Source organism: Lepisosteus oculatus, chromosome 12 (genome assembly GCF_040954835.1).
Source record: "Lepisosteus oculatus isolate fLepOcu1 chromosome 12, fLepOcu1.hap2, whole genome shotgun sequence".
NCBI classification, from domain to species: Eukaryota; Metazoa; Chordata; class Actinopteri; order Semionotiformes; family Lepisosteidae; genus Lepisosteus; species Lepisosteus oculatus.
The window spans coordinates 3,602,712-3,618,948 of NC_090707.1; the positions used below are offsets into that span (position 1 = coordinate 3,602,712).

Here is a 16,237-nt window from a genome sequence, read left to right on the forward strand (position 1 = left end):
GAGCAGCTGAATGGCCAGATGGCAGCTAGTCGCCAGCTCGTATCGAATCCGGACGGTCTCCTGGGCGAGCAATGAGCACAAAACGACAGCCTGAACATGCACAGCTAAACGGTAAAAGCTTCGGTGCACAGGGTGCAGGGAGTCACCAAGGCAGAGGAGCGATCAGGATGAAACCTTTGCAGCATGGGCTCAGCTCTGACACTGAAAGGGTGCCCAGGAGGGAAAGAGCCCCTGTTCTACAGGCGGACAGAGGAGCCGGCCAGACCCAAAGGGCTAATCTATCAGGGAGTATTTTGATGAATGTAAGGGGTGGCATTGTCAAGGGGTTCGACAAAGGGTGGGGATGCAAGACGAGGGTCTACTAGCAAAGGTCAGTCCCCATATTCTAGTTTTGGAATGGGTCACCTCAGTACTCTGCTATAGGAATACCTGACTACAGTGTCCCTGTGTGCCATTCTTTCATCAGTTGTGGAGAGGGCATTTGACTGGCTCGAGTCAGGTCTGAGTTCTACATGCCTGAGATTAGGTTTCATCAATAAGATCATTTTATGCACTGACTCTTCACCAATGGCTCTGTAGCTCTGACAGTTATCAATCCACTACTTCTGCTCCTTTTGCAGTTAATAATTCTCAACTCTGCATATTGCTCCATGCAAATGTATACTGTTATATGTAGATCGTGCCTCTCAACCTTGCCAGAGCTGCTAACTATTGTTAATGATTTTTTATCAGGGCATGAACTCAATTGGTCCAAGTCTGCGTTACTGCCATTAAGAAAGGCAGCCTCCCTCTGAGCACATCATTGGTCAAACACTTCAGAAACCTTGGCCAGATTTACTCTTCTATACATGCCAACAAGGTGAACAATTCAAATAGCATTTTTAAAGAGACTTAAAGACATGGACTGAAGACCCAGACTGCTTCCAGTTCTCCACTCTACTGCTAAGGGGAGTGGCTTATCTTTTAAAAAAATCCATTGTATATTAGTAATATTAGTTCATGAAGATCACTCACTATCACAGGCATGTATATTTTAGAATTTTCCTAAAAATAATATGGGCAAAAAGGAAGTACACTGCTCATTCTATATTAAATTAAATGCACTTGAACCTAAGTCTCTCCTCAATTATGAAACAGTATTAATCTTGACAAGCTTTGCATGTTTTTGTAATGCAGGGGCAAAGACATCTGATTGATAATCAACTTTATAGTTGAAAACAGAAAAACAGTTGAAAACAGAAAAGGCTGCGTACCTGCCAACTGTATGAGTAATTAATGTATTTCAAAGTACATTCTGCAGTATTCACTTCCTGACAAAAGGGCCCTAGCAATGAGGAATTCAACAAATATGAACACCAATATTTTAGAGTGGTCAAAAACCTAAAGAAACTAGGATATATCAATGATATATCTACTGAACAAATCTTGCAGATACCCATAATGTGGTATTCAGAAGAGTGACATCGTAATATCACTATTAATGTGAAAAAAAGCTATCTAAACCTGCAGCATTCTGAGAAATTGTTTAGGGACATCATATGAAAAAAAAGGGCAAATGCACAGAATAAAGCTCTGGCCTGCTGTTACATAAATTCTTGCGAACACGTGCCTCCATGTGTAAAGAGAATCAGGATCTGTAGAAAAGGCTGATCTTCACTTGCACTCCTACATAAATGGGTCATGTTTCTTTTTATAGAATCTGTTTTTCTTCAAGCAAAAATCAGGCATAATCGTAGTGGTTTTGACACTCTTAACATTGCTGATCAAGATTTTATGTCAAACTAAATTACTGCAATTTTGCAATTTGCAGGAGAAAAAAGCACTTTTTGTCAAGAGAAGTAATTACAAAAAAGAGTACAGATGAAAAGCAGTAACTAGATTTAAAGACAATGCTGAACTGCCTCCTCCCTATTTCTACCTAACTTTCTATCACTGTCATTTCACTTATAACACTGCTCATAAGTAATCAACTCATGAAGATGGGAGATTATTAAATATGTAATATGTTATAAATACATGATCGCCAAATCACCAGACCCCTAAGGTTTTCCCAGCTACAGAGCTTAAGATGTACACAGCTTCTTACAACACAACTCCAAACCATGGAACATAAAATATTATTCATTCAACATCACATTGCAGATTTGGCACAAATATGGACTAAGATATTTTCTTTACAACACCAATTAAACAGACCACAGTGAATACGTCTTTTTTTAAGAACAACTGCAGGAAAAAAACAATAGATGCAAATAATTTATTCATGGAAAAATTAAAAGGGTGCACAAACACAACACAACAAGAGGACATCCAGTCAGTACATGGGCGTTTATTTATTCTGTTAGTTCAGGGAAAGGCAATTATTGTGTCTGTGACAAATACAAACGCTGCTGTATTTGTCTGATGATCAGGAAAGACAGATAAACAAACCTTGTAAGTAGGTAAACTGCTTGGAAAACAAAGCTTTCATTAAGCTTCTCTAGGATATAGAATATTATATAAAGTAATGGCAATGAAGTTCTCAGGGGTATAAGATATTTAAGATGGAGCTTCTGATTATATTTTCCTTAGCATTTCAGGTTTAATGCAGACAAAAAATGAGCAATGTCAATCTACTGAAAGATGTGAGAGAAATACACAACCAAAACGAAGGGTCAGCTTAATGACCAATCTGTGAGCCTTAACAAACCTGCCCTTTTTTGTGCTGTGTGCCCTTTGTATTTACTAAAATTAGACTGAAACTGCAGATCTCTCCTGAGGTAATCAAAGACATCCATCTGACATCATTGCAAAAACAAGTAAAGCACACAGCAGACAGCAAGATATCTTCAAGGTCTCTGTATTTGCATCCATTTGCATCATATTGACATAATTTTGTCATGTGCACCTATACTGTACTTACAGAATTAAAGATTCCAAAAACTGAGATGTTTAACAACAACCGCCTTTTAGAATCACTTTCGAATTTGAACTGAATTTCTTAACTGCTCTGAAAAGAGTTATAAAAACCATAAAGCCCCCTTCACTACAGGTTATATCGAACACTAACACATTCAAAAGCATCTTTTTCCAGAGCATTTCTACTGGAAAAACTTCAGAACCGTTTCTACCAGCTAGAGTTCAAGAAGACTTGCATTTTGAGTTTGAGATATACGCACAACTGTTAAACCACATTTGATTTAGTTAACAGATATGTTCTGCTATGCCCACAGCTGACATTCAAAGGGCCCCTCAAACAGTTTTAACAATCTCACAGTCATTTTTCTTATCCTCCGAAAAACTCATTGATCCCCTAAGGTTTACATTTACTTTCTTCCATTTTGGAAGAAAAGCAAAAAACTTTCCACGATCAGATTCTTTGCCTTGTACTGACACTGCCTCAGGGGTTTGACAAAACCTGGGCAAGGGCTATCACACGCTCTTCTCTGGACTGGTACCACAGGAGCAATATTCTTTCTATAACACAATTACCACAATTGTACACAATAATGTAAATAAGGCCTCACCACTGTGTTACAGAATTTCAACATAGCATCGCTTGATTTAAATTCTACACTTTATCTTTTTTTAATTGCTTACCCACTTACACTCTGCTTTAATCTCTTCTTCGCAGACTTGTAGTCCATCAGGTACGTACTGTTGCAACATAGTTTCTAAAGCTCAACATCCACCCTGCACCCAGTGCAGTGAAAATAGGAAAATCAGTGAGGCAACAGTGTACAGGATGCCTTGCACATTTGTTTTTTACTCGCACTCAATTTAAAGAAACCAACTGTTCTATAAACATGGGCTTTCTAGTGGTGCAATATTTCATTGTGACATATTACAAGAAAATTCCAGGGGAAAAACGGCCTACGCTTTTCTTGTTATTGTTTTATATTCCACTGATCGTTGGAACGATATCATGAAGCTTCACGCAACAAAACACCCGTAATATCATGGGATTTGAGATGAAAGTAAACAAAGTTTGAACGTTGGTTTTATAAGGGCTGCCAGATCCATTTCATTGTGTTATAGTACAGCTATCAGTACTTAAATATTTAATTGACAACATGAAAACTCCTCAACTTTGCATGTCTAGGTCTATTGTTTGTTTTTAATGTGGATTTATTTCCTGTTGTGTTCATTTTGGGGCGTTTTCTATGGTGATACCAATGACAAATTTCCTCTCTTTTGGATGTTGGCCTGAGCCCAACAAGAAGGCCAAGATGGTGGCGAGCAGCTTGCTGTGCCATCATCACTGTCTCACAAACACACAGAAAGGATGACGACAGGATGACCTGGCAACAAGAGGCGTCCCCTGGGGGCACTGGCTAGTTAGCACAGTCATGCTATGTACACACAATCCAGTTTGCACTCCAGTGCAGTTTTCCTTAAACATCCTTTATCAGCAAAGTTGCCAAGAAACACGAAATGTTTTCACACCAGTCTGAGGAAACACATTCTTAAGACATTCATGCAGAAAATCATAAATGTGAAAGGTTCCTGGTATACTTCTATTTCAGGTAACCAGCACAGAAGCTTGTTTTTGTTTTCAAGCAACAGAAAGGATAGGCTAACACTGGCCCCATTGTTTAAGCAGAGTAACACCATTGATGTATTTTGGGGTTTTGTTCACTCCTCAATGAAAGCAGTAAAAATGTCTAAAGTGATATCACTCTAAAGGCAGCTCCCTCCCATATTGTGCAAGATCAAAGCAGAAGCTGCTTAAAGTCCAATCATTTTTCATTTCAGTAACACGTTTAGTTTGGTAAAATAGTTTCTGGTTAGTTTTAATCATAGAGGGACTTATTGAGTCAATTTACCCTGTACCTACTTGCACAGCTGATCACCCGACTCATCAGTGAGTGAGAGGGACGCTAAAGTAGGCACTGACCTTTAAAGAGCTGGCTGAGAAATCTGCTGGAGAAATCTTTTTTCCAAAAGTCACTCTCTGAACCATACAGTTCTTTGTGGAGTCTATGTTCAATTTACTGTGCTTTGCACGGTATGTTTTTAAAACCTGTACACAACTTTCAGCCCTGTCCAACAGACCTGCTCTCTCCTCGCGTACAGGGCTGGGTATGTGCCGAGGGGAAGCCCACAGAGGTCTGAGACTGCTGCGCACTGCACCAAGCTCTGATATCTGTGGGCGCGCTTCAGACACGTGACGGTCACGCCTGCCCGTCTACCACGCACACCACACAGCCCCCATTTACTGGAGATCAGCAGCACTAACAGGAAAAGCACAACATTAACGCCCATTAGGAAGGAATCTGAAATCCCCCTGCCTCTTTTCCCCTCTAAGAATGCCATCATTGCCTTCAATTGACTTCATCTGAAACTACATCACTGGGAAAACATTTTTCCCTTTCAGAATTTACAAACTAATCTAATCCTGCATTTTAGGTGCTTTTGTTCAGTTTAAATATTAGGTTCTCAATTACTTACAACCCCTAATACTGTCTAAGAGGTACTGTTATTTCTTCTCCTTCTCTTTTCCAAAGGGGACTATTATTTCACATCACACTGACTTTTCTCAGCTTTTATGACGTTTGCCATTGTGAAACAGTTTCCCTGTAGGGCTTGTGCCCAGTAAACCGAGCCCTGGGAATTTAGCTATTAATCTGTCACAGGCTCCGTGTGAACCCTATTAACCCCACATGCGGATTTCCTCGAGGGGAAGAGCTTGTGCTACACAATGCAACGCACCATCAGCATGGCCCATCGACTACTGCGCTGCGCACACCGAAGCAAGAAGCAGGAGAAGAGCACCTGAATTGTCTGAACCACAGCTACATGTGAGCAGCTTGCAAACAAAAATGCAATGAATACTGTATCTCTGTGATATTACTGCTTTGAATATTTCAGTTACAGGATTTATACATATTTTTACAGTGGCTCTTTAATCCACAGTCCTGACGGTTATTCACTGTAAGTAGCTCTAATGGCAGCTGAACTGTTCTTGCAGATCCTGCTCACAGACAGAAACAGGAGTACACACCTGTAAAGAAAAGGCCAGTTCCATTCCCCCCTGCAAACGAAGTGCTGTTGGTACTCTGAAAGAGGACAATCAGCCTGGACAAATCCACTATACAAGAGCAATATACTGTACAGTATACAAACATACCTGACAAGCCCAGGTGTCCAGTCTGGGGAGACATCTACTCTAAATGGCTTTTTTTAAAGATTAGGATCACTTTTCAAGTATTTGCTTATCAAATAAGCAAGTAATTTTAAAAACCAAATGATCTTTAAGCTGCCTTATATAACCCAGCATCTGTTTGACCCATCATAGTTAAATTATACCAGGACTGTAGAACTGACTGTTATAATGGCTACCTACAGTATAACACCCACCGTCAGGCCATGATGCACAGTATATATCCTTCTGACCAGGCTGTAAATTCAAAATAGACTGTAGATCAGACGTTATGCAGCCTCTGGCTGCTTTGACCACATAATGAAGAGCCCTGATACTGGGATACATTTACACAGACGTTTGTTACACAATGTAAATAAATCATTGATCTCAGTGTGAGGTCAGCTCTTCATTTTCTCAGAACGGACAAGGCAGAGCAGGACAGTTGTGGCGATCTGCTTCGGCATTCAGCGGAGCAGAAAGAGTTCGCTGCAGTGCTCCTGGTGATCACTTTATTGCACAAACCCAAGATCAGAAGCGCCTGTCGCCAGCGATGAGGGCTGCAGGTACTCCTGACCTGGAGCCATAATCCCACAGACTGCAGCCTCACACCCCTGGCTCCTCAGCTGAGCGCAGGCACCCAGTGTCTGACCCTGCGGGTCCTCTCGCACGCAGCAGGACGACCACTGACATGACACATCAGCTGCAGGGAAAACTAACCTGTCTCACAGCAGTCTAGACCCAGCTCACGTTCCCTATTAGTGGGAACGATCCAGTGCCTGGTGAATATTCCTTCACTCCGAGAGGCACATCAAGGTATCAGAAAAGCGATGTCTCTATGAACACTTGGCTGCCACAACAGGCCAGTTATCCCTACTGTAGGGGGAGAAGCCTTCTGCTTGAAACCCCCAGATCCAGTAAAAGTAGCTTTATTATTTAATATGGGCAGAAAAAATGTAATCCTAGAGGTAAGGCACATGCAAAACAAACCAACTTATTTACTGCACCGATTGTCAGCTTATCTAAAAACACGACACACTTCATATTCATTAACTTTACAGGCGTATTTAGTAATCCGGAGAAACGCCATGCTGCAGGGCTTGTTTGCAGTCTCCCTGGTTTGAAGAACAGCAGAAAAATAACAGCTGATGGTTTATCTGTTTCACTGCAAATGTTTTACAGGCAAATCTCTGCCTCCAAGATTACAGGGCCGGTTGTGTTGTGTGTTCTTTATGATGAGCGCATGCTGAAATGTGTTTAAGTGTACTTTTAAATGATGCCTTTAATTTTGAGGAACACACAATTTAAACGTGCGTGTTATTATAAGCACAGAAAGGAGATGTGTCTGGTTCTTCAAAGCCAAGAAAAAGCTTTCATTTCAAGAAACCATTCATGGTATGCTGAGCGACGTGCAGTACCCTTTTAATTAATTCCAAAGTAAAGAACGGTTGCGAAGTATAGAAATCCATGTGACATTTAAACCATTTACAACAAACTATAACAAATTTGTTTAAGACCTGTAAGATTGCGATGTGAAGAGAAAAACCCATTGTACCATTGATAAACATGAGTTAAAACAATCACCAAGTGAGAGTGATTAATAGCTTCTTATATTAATTGCAATGACTATAACTCATTCAAATTGTTTAATTAGATGAATTGAGAAGAAAAGCTACTAAAAACACAGCATTATCCAAGCAACAGCAAAAAAAAAAAAAAAAACAGGACAGAGTTCCAGTAACGTGGGACATGCATAACTGACCACCAAAGACATACTCTACTGACTCAGGAGAGCCTGACTAACCTGGCTTCAAACCCGGAACCTCACAATGCAGATATAGATATAGCTATAGGATTTGACCAGGTAAATAGGCTGAGAATCTACCATTGACAATGATGACCTGGAGACTCATTTAATCAGGAGGGCTGATTCGAGCGAAGTCCCCACGGACACCACTGCAGCAGCCTCACCCAGGGGCTGCCCTTCCCGGTGGGAGTCAGGAACACCAGCCGCCCTTCCCCAGCACTGCCACATGCTCCGAGTTCGCCTTCGGAGAGATCCATGTGGCTTTGTCTCCTGTGCATTACTATCAGGGACCGAAGTCTCTGACTCTCCATCAGCATTTTTCACTGTCCTTTTGTTCTAGATTAAACTATTTTAATTACATGATTGGACACGCTGAAGTATTGTACAGTGGACGTAAAGCCTTTACTTTAAACCCACCAGTTGCAGAATGGCGGTAATTTTCCCTCATTGCTTTGTCTGTGTAATTAACCCGTTTTTGATGCATTGATTGTGTAAGTATTGTTTAGATCGGTTCTGAGGTTTGGAAAAGAAAGCAGAGGTTATTTTGGTTGTTCTAATTTCCATGTGAATTTCAACAGCAACCCTGTGGTCTAGCGACAGTGGCTACATAAGACTGCACATTGTTGATCTAAGACTTTACAACCTAACGGCCCTGCGATCTACAGTAACAAAGTACTCGCCAGAGGTCGAACAACATCGATCTCTCCAGGCTGATACCAATACTGCCATTTTCAAAAGCCAGCAGCCCAAAGCTTCATAAACACTACTCTATTAGATGGCTTAAGAAGACTTGGAGTATAAAAAATAACAACAACTAAATGCCTAAGAACGCAAACCCTCATATCTTTCAAAAATGAATATACTGTACTGTCATTGCAACTACATTCTTAACAAAATAAACCACATCCTTTTGTGTAATGAAACTGAATATAAACTGAACTAAAATCCTTTTCAAGCACACTGAATACTTGGAATGTGTCAGATCACACACTTGCCCAAAACACTTGTTTATTCTAGTACGTCTGACAGTTTCGGTTAATTTTCCTCCACTTTGTACAGATTTACTGCTTTTCCCCCTGTGTTCAGTACCTGTGCTTCTATGTAGATACAGGGGTGATGGTTCAAGTTACAACAGACATCCACCTGCCCATTACAATTAACCTCCTAATCCCTGGGCTGTCCTAATGAGCCTTCACACAGCACACCCTGACACGCACAGGACACAGGCTGGGACACTGTGGAGGCATGAAACCTTGAAGCACAAGATGGACTTTTCCCCCCCAGACTCAACCCCAGGCAAGGTGTTATGTGATCATGTCCTTTATCAACAATCGAAGAGAGCCAGCCTCACCACTTGACCTCTTGAAGCAATTCAGAAATGTCACTGGTGTATTAGCATCTTGATCCTAAAGTTAAGTAATTCATTAACAAGACAGGTACTGACTGATATGTACAGTATATACTGCAGTAATGCTAATACTAGTGAATACGCTTTCAGGTGGGAACTGAGCATTTTAATTCCACATTAGGAACAGTTACTCAAAATTAAACATGCCCTTTGCATAAAAGAATACTGACTCATTTTATAACTACTGTAATCATTATTTACTCAGTGGATTGTAGGCAATAAATAACCCATAATTATTTCCCTTCCTTTTCGAATCAGCATGTATTACTAATCTGGGACAACCCATTCTGGAAGCTGCTCTGAACCAGAAACACCTGTAATTTTAGGAGGATTGTGAGTGGGTTACTGATTCAATCACTCGCCAGACTAAACCACAGCGCAGCCCCGAATCTCTTCTGCCCTAAGCGAATGGCACAGCAAAACTGAAATCCTTTTTAGGTAGAAGGCTGGGAAGTGAAAACCAGGCCCTCCTTGTGCTGGTGTCCATATTTCACGCACATGAGTGTTGGCCGCCAAGCAGATCGATCGACCGGCACAGTACAGTAGGTCTCGTCTCTCCAAATTTAATCAGAACCACAAATCACACATGCTTCGCTACCGTTTTTCTAAACAGAGTCTCTCTCTCGCTGCAGCGCGGTGAGCGGAGCATCCGCCAGAGTTCTGTTCCATTGCTGAGCACAGTCAGAGAAACATTGAAAGGTAACCAAAGGGACCAGAAGGCACCGCGTTTTTACTCCTTTTTAGAGCTGCAAGCACTATTTAACACAGCCGTGTCAACTAGACAGAAATGCTTCGACTCTTTTAATCACTGAATGACTTAGTGTTCTGCTGCCTTGGAGAGCATCCATCAACCTCACTGCGCCATTCCCTCCATCATCTTTCTCCGTGCCTAGCGATGCAGCCAAACGATTTCTTGCCAGATGAACGTGCCACTGGAGTAAAACTCCTCTCAAGCAGATTTATAATCCCCTTGATGCTGTAGATCAAGAACTTGAAAGACTTCTTTATGAAATAAAAAGTGGATCAAAGCTGCACCCCCAAAGTGTAATTACACTGCCACATTATGAGTTAAGCCATCGCTGTCGATGCTTTCAAAGCAAAAATTTACTCCTTGAGGCCTCACAGCAGACAACAGCTACTGTACGATGAGAAGTCAAGAAGTGTCAGTGCGAGTTGGAGACTCGCAGCTACAATGCACTCGGACGCGAGAATAAACCTGATCCCTCAAAACAGGACATTTTGGAAAACAATAATCAAACTTAGCCTCTCTTTTAACAGACACAGGTTTGTTTTTGTTTATACCACTGTGCCATGTACAGTGTGTGTGTACTTTCAGAACAAAGAGAGATGTGTCAAAATATTTCTGTTTTGTTGTTAAATCACAGGGCACACACAATACACAATGAGACAAGTATCTGTGGTTTATTTCACAACAAAGCCTGTAATATGTTTTGAATCCTGGAATTTAGTAAAAATGTTAACATCCTTTTCACAACATTTTGCTACCATAATGATACCATTCAGTAAAGCTAGCAGAATAATGGAAGGGGGATTACTCAATTTTCTTTACTGCACTTAAAAAGAAAAGTCTGAGTCTATACCCCTAAGGTGTAGAGTACGTCATACTTTCCCAAGTTTCTTTTACATCCGATACCCTTTCTAGAAGATTCCTAAAGGCACAATACATTCCTTTCGGATTTCTCTCCCAAATTGTTCCTCTATGTACTGTTGCTACATCTATCAGATGGAGTATTTAAATTGTCCATTCCTCTTTAAGACCACTTTAGAAAACAAGCATGTAAAGGCATGTCTTGTGCAGGTTTATTTCTATTTCTTAGGTGACTTTGACCATTCACAAAAATGCAGCACATTTCCAGGTACTCCAACAACATTCCCAATGGCCTCTTATGTCTTATACTGCTACAGATTTAATCATACTGTCACTCCTCTCTTACAGCATTTGACATCTGTTTGGCACAAAATTAATTCACTGCAAACAGTGCTGGTACACAATTCAGGCATTAAGGAACTGTATGCCTTTCCCTTTCCATTGCACAGAGTCAAAAAGCCCTGATTAAGAGGGTGACTACCAGGAGAAAGTCACCATTTTAACTGGTCAATAAATCACCTAACATTGTTTTAAAATGTCATAAAACACACTACATTATCAGCCCAGAGGGTCTAGCTGAAGATTATCTGAAGGTTAACTGCTCAGCACATTTCAGGAAAGTGACAATTTAATGAAAGTGACTAATAACACTGAAAAAAATTCTAAATAAAGCTGACAAATATGAATTCATAAAAAAAACTGCTGTAATGTTAACACCCTTCCGCAAATAAAAGCATCATGTCTGCTCCTGCAGTACTGGGCACCTATTTATTGTGAACAAATTCCTCTTACGAAACGAGCACAACAGTTTCCTGTTAAAGGGAGAGGGAGTACAAAATCCAACGAGTGAAGACAAAAAAATCTTCTTTCACTTAAAAACGAAGGGACATTTTTCTACATAAAAACATGCACTTCTGTACTGTGCAAGTGTCTAACGGCCATGAAAATGGCAATGTACAATTCTGCTATTATCAGTTCTTCACAAAAGTAAAAAAAAACATTTTAGAGAAAAAGCAATGTGAACTTCCTTGAAAGCAGAGGCACAGCTGAGAGTGAAACAACAAAACCAGTAACACATGATGCATCGGCCACTTTGAGTTTCCACATCACTTGCAGACTACTTGTGTTTCAATGCAACTAATTTCAGCTCAGCCCGGCTTTTTTATATAAAAACAAATTCTTTTTTTCCCCCACCTTTACATCTAGAAGAGGAAGAGATGCATGTTTTAAATATAAACTCTCCGGCAGTCACTCATCAGCACAAAGCACAAAAGAGCAATAATCATTACGATAATTCAATTTCTGAACTCAGGCAGGCCTAGTCACCTCCCTGATAAGACCAACTGTTTCTATCTTAATAAAACAAAGCATGTCTACTGTACTTATGTCTGACTCATAAAGCACACCCTAATTTTAAACAAATCAGAAACAGTAAAATACATTCATGTCTTATATTTTCACTATTCAGCAGTTATCTACCGCAATAATAAAACTGGAAATAAATTGAGATCTTTATGGAAACTAAACTGATAAAATAATATTATCCATCCAGCCAGCCATATTCCAACCTCTTTAATCACACAGCGTTGTGGGCGAGCCGGAACCTATCCCATCAAGCAGGACAGGATACACCCGTGATGGGATGCCAGTCCATCACAGAGAAGACACAAGCACGCTCCCACCCGGGCCAGTTTTTACAGAAACGAACTGACCTACAGTGCCACTACGTCTCAGGACAGTGGGAGCAAACCCACGTGAGCATAGGAGGAGGACCGAAACTCCACGCCGACAGCACTCCAGGGCCTGGGCTGAACGCAGGACCCCAGCACTGCAAGGAAGCAATGCTTATCAGTGTGCCACCATGCTGCCCAAATATAGTATACAGAACATACTATAAATGAAGCGAATAATTTCTAACGATACAACTATGCCTCAAACAAATCAAACAAACTGATAAACTATGAGGCGAATGTAGGCCTCCTTATAAAAATGTCTGGATGTCAGCCTTAAGCCAAGTGATATATAGTAAAAGGTCATGATCATACAGTGAATCAGGATCACTGGAACAGAGTTCTGTCATGAAATTGGAACTTACCTCCACAGTAACCACTACCAAGCAGAAAGGTCCTATAACAGCAACAGCCTTCACAATCAGAGTTTAGGATCCTGTTTAAAAGTGCTGTACCTTTCACTTTGTTAAACCAGTCACCTGTGACTCCGAAATGGAAGAAGCAGTCTGGCAAAAAGGATGGATGGAATAAACTCATTTAATCTAGTTCAACAGCAAATGTGTGTGAAGAAGTTATAGCAAAAATATTTTAAAACACAAGCACTTATTTACTGCCACGATATTGACGTGTCGCCGTCAAACAAAGCAAATTAGGAAAGTATTACAACCCTTACAAAACTTTCTTATCCTGCTGGTCTAACGGCCTTCGTCGGTTCAAACGCCTTTAGCACGATCACGCTTTGACATCTAACAGGAAACCTTTTCAATGACATTTGACCGACTCAAGTTTTAAAGTGGCAAATGCTTGTTTTTCCCCCACCCACAGTGCAATTCAGAGCTGAGGGAACGGTTCCTGTCATTTGCAAATAAGCAGAAGGATGCCCTAATAAATAAAGCAAAATCGATATTTTATCATTTTTAAAAGTGTTTTAAGTGTTTTTTAAGTGCTGTGGCTTGCCGCCTCTTACAGCGATACTGCTTAATTTTTGACATGGCTACATTCTACATCTGTACCTCGAAAGTCTGCATTCCAGCACCCAGAAACCTGCAAAGGAATTCAGCACATGATACAGGTTTGGTCTCCCTTTGAAGACAACTGCTGTCTTCTTATCCCACACAGTGTTAAGCGACAGAGCGATGTAGCAGGGCCTCGTGCTGGGGAGCTGGAGGGCGAGAGCTCATTCAGGGGTCTGGTAAACTCTTCCCATATTCCGCTTTCCAGAGCGGAATTACTCAACAAGCGAAGCTACAACCCGAGAAAGATCTGTAAGGCAGATCCCACCCCGGCAAGCAAGGCCAGAAAAAAAAATAAAATAAAACTCGCTGGATTCAGAACACGAAGGTAAAGTCTTACTACTTACAGGTCAGTACATAGACACTCTACAGTACATACAGTACACACCCACACATGTATAACTATTCACACATAAATCTACCTATACATCTCAGACACTATTAATTAGCCTTCGTGCACTACATCCACAAAGCACCCAAAACGCACGTCATTGATCACCAAATCTGACAACACGTGTCTTCTGAATTATTTGACATAATGTATTTTTCTATTATCCCCGTATTTATAAATAACGATTCTCCATAAAAACCTGAACAACGACTGGAATAAACTCAGCAACCCCGGTTACCGAGGCCTCTGCTCACCCCGGACACTGGATGCACCGTGGACATGTCCCGCGGGCAGGGCGGAAAGGCAATACCGAAAAGCTCGTCTTTCGGCGTGAAAAGTTTTGAAGTTACCGACGAGGAAGGGGGAGACCAACGTTCAGCAGAGGACGGGTTCGCTACACAAAGTAAAGACGGGGAGAGGTTGCTCTCGCTGCGTGGTACACGACGGCTGTCGGTCGGTAAAATTAAAAAAAAAAACAACGAACCGTATATCACTTTATTTTCACACTCACGGATTTTTTTTGGGGGGCAGGGTGACGTGAGCACAGGTGCAGCACGCATCGCGCACAAGGCGCAGACCGTCCCTTCGGACCGGGGTGAAACGATGGCCGAGATGTTATTAAGTAACACCGACCTTCAGTCGGCCGGTGCGACACACTGTATCACACACACACACACCCCCAGTCACTTCAATGGCAACATCGCGGCTGAGGTGAAACGAGCGCTCAGGGATTAGCAGAGCCAGCAGTTAGACAGCCAAGGAGATCCCAGACCGCTCAATCCCAACCAGACCGCCCTCCTGTTCACGTTAATAAAACAAAAACAAATAATAGTTAAAAAATAATAATAATTCGGCTTGGATCTCGTCGTAGTGAATTCCCTGCCTTCAATTGGGAGCCCCGCAGCGCACCGACGGGGCTGTATGAACGGGGTGGGCGCACACACTGCGTCTCTCCTATTCATGGAGCCGGGGCAGGGAGAGGTGGTGGTGGTGGTGGGGGGAGAGAGGAAAGGACAGCCGTCCGACAACCGGGACCTACCTGTCCGGCAAGCCGGTTCAGTCCTGAAACCCCACGCTCGTCCGGATCCCGGAGCCCGGAGGGGCCCCCCTCCTCCACACAAAACAAAAACACGCCGAAGGAAGTTAAGAGGCTCCTGCTCCGCCAGTCCGAGCGGCCGCCCTCTCCGCAGCAGCCGCGGTGACACACGGAAACCGGCTAGGGACCGTCGCGGTGGTGCCACTCGCGCACAAAAACGAAACGACAGCGGGGGGCTCCCCCGCTGGAGACCATCCGCTGCTGCTGCTGCTAAATCTTCACGCTTTTTTTTTGGCCACAGAAACAGACAACGGCAGTACCTGTGTGGGAATGATGCGCGTTAAATAAACGCACCGGAATAGCTGATGGTTTAATCGTCCGGTCGCGGTGGTTGGTTTTTTTTCTTTTCGTTAGCGTTTTGCGTCACTTGAAAAAAAAAAACCCGAAAAGGAAAGTGACGGAAACGCCGCGGTCGTCGCTGTTGTTGGTATCCACACGGGGCAGCCGTGGGAGGGTTAGGTGGCTAGTCACGGTCGTCCCCGTCACGGTTGGTCCGCAACTTCAGAGGGGAGAAAAATCGTCGGTTCTGTTTGTCGAAGCGCTTTTCATCACCGAGGACCCTCATGCAAACTTCCGATCCAAAACACGGGTGAAGTCATTGTCTCCGGAGGACAAAAAAAAACAACAACAACAAATTACAGAATTGTTTTTTTTTTTAGACAAAAAAAAACCTGACGATAATAGTGTTCTTCTCTTTCACGCCACCTCCCCTGTTGTACATCTACTGTGACACCGGACGCGGTTGTGTATTGCCCTCTGCCGAGCATTTTAATATTGTAATTTATTCACAGTTTTAGCTAGTATTATTGCATTAGTATTAGTAATACTGATATATTAGTATTAAATACATTGCATTAGTATTTCCTTTACTTTGGCTGTGTTCTCGTGTTTATTTTCTAACCCTTCATGTAAAATATTAATTTCCTTCTGTATTCAATGGCGCAAACGTTACCACCTCTGACCATGAAGGAAGCCCTTGCGATCGTTCTGCAAAGGTCACTGATGAGTGGCTTTCAGGGCTGCACCTTTTTCGTGCGCTACAAACCCGACAGCCCGTGGAGG

General features: G+C 42.1%; 1 protein-coding gene across 2 annotated transcripts in view; it reads right to left on the minus strand.

The window, feature by feature from the left end:
* The window catches only part of mgat5 (alpha-1,6-mannosylglycoprotein 6-beta-N-acetylglucosaminyltransferase), a 102,856-nt gene extending 86,945 nt beyond the window's left edge, over positions 1 to 15,911 (minus strand). Inside the window, exon 1 of one of the 2 annotated variants that reach the window (XM_069196825.1) lies at positions 15,436 to 15,911. The gene's annotated coding sequence lies outside the window, so the exon portion shown is untranslated. The other variant, XM_069196824.1, reaches the window with a different exon arrangement.
* Positions 15,912 to 16,237: the final 326 nt, after the last annotated feature.